This window comes from Dipodomys ordii, unplaced genomic scaffold (genome assembly GCF_000151885.1).
Source record: "Dipodomys ordii isolate 6190 unplaced genomic scaffold, Dord_2.0 Scaffold206, whole genome shotgun sequence".
Lineage (NCBI taxonomy): Eukaryota > Metazoa > Chordata > Mammalia > Rodentia > Heteromyidae > Dipodomys > Dipodomys ordii.
Genome location: NW_012267422.1, coordinates 825,640 through 827,226, shown reverse-complemented (window position 1 = coordinate 827,226; position 1,587 = coordinate 825,640).

Below are 1,587 nucleotides of genomic sequence, written 5' to 3'. Positions count from 1 at the left end.
GGGGCTGAGAAGATGTGGGGTGAGGTGGGGTGGTGTAGGTTAGAAGGAGAGGAACTGGCTTGCAAATGCCCAAAAGGCAATAGAGGGTTGGGTTAACCAGAGGCTGAAGGTTATTCTTTCCTTTTCTTTTCGTTTTTCTCTTTCTTTCCTTCCCTCTTTCTTTCTTTCTTTCTTGTTTTGTTGTTGCTGGTGGATGTGGGGCTAGAACTCAGGCCCTGGGCACTGTCTCTAAGCTTCTTTTGTTCTCAGCTAGCACTCTGACACTTGAGCCACAGAGCCACTTGCAGCTTTTTCTGTTTATGTGGTACTGAGGAATCAAACCCAGGGCTTCATGCATGCTAGGCAAGCACTCTACCAACGATCCACCTACCCAGCCCTTGAAGATTATTCTTACAGAAAGCTGGGTCCTTAGGAATGTTTAATAGTAGATTACCAAATACCTGAGATTCCTTGATTTAAATCCGTAAAATACGGCTCTTGATTCCACAGTCCCAGGCCTTCCCATTGCCTGTGAGTGGCGAAGGAAGCACACACTAATACTGTTGGCCCTCAAGTTGGCCGCCTGGGGATGGAACTCGGGAAAGTTGGGGGGAGTTGGGCTTGAAGTGAACAGATTAAGCAGCAGGTAAACAGTGTGGACCCCGAGGACGATCCGCCTTGAGGAACCCGAGTGTGGGTGAAAGGCTCATCCCGGGCGCCCTCTCCATTCGAATGTCTGAGTTCGCAGACGGCGGCTGCGGGACACCCGCAGCGCACCGCCAGCGTCTTCCCACCATCTGCTTCCTTCTGCGGGTGGCGTCTGGCTCTTGCTCAGCAGAAATGGCAAATGAATAGCATTGATGAAGTGACAGTATGACTGAAGGAAGGACAGATAAAACGTGAGTCAGAGATCCCAGGGGAACCAGCTTCCGGGTCAGCAGGTGCGTGGCGAGGCCAGCCTCCAGCCCTCGGGGTCCCGTGGCCTACCCCAAGGTGGGGACCGGGAATCGGGAAGCCCCGGCCCTCTCGGCTGTCCTCCCCGGCAGCCAGCAGAGGGCTCCCGGGCTCGCTCTCCTCGCTCCCTCCCTCCCGCCTCTCGCTCGCTCGCCCGCCCTCTCCAGACGCGAGGAGGGGAGGGGAGGGCCGCCGTGCCCGCCGCCACCGCCGCCACCACCGCCGCCGCAGCCCCGAGCATCGCCGGTTCCCGCCCGCGCTGGGCACCGAGAGCCCAGGCCAGGGAGGGAGATCCGGGAGGTGTGCGGAGGCCGGCTCTCGCGAGGCGGAGAGGAAACGCAGGAGGAGGGGGGGCGGGAGAAGAGAAGGAAGAGGAAAAGGAGGTGGAGAGGAGAAGGAGCCGGAGAAGGAGAGGAGGAGGAACAGCAGGAGGAGGAGACGAGGGTGGAGGGGCAGAGGAGCTGAAGCAGGAGGAGGAGCAGGTGGAGGGGGGTAGCCAAATAGCCCGCTCCCGGCTCCAGAGCCAGCGCCAGCGCCAGCGCCACATTCCGCCCGCACCACCTCCCATTCAGCTCGCTCCGCCCCGCTCTCCCGACCCGCCTCTCTCCCCACCCTAGTCCCTGAAGAAGTTCTTTTTCTGCAGCCTTAGCAGAG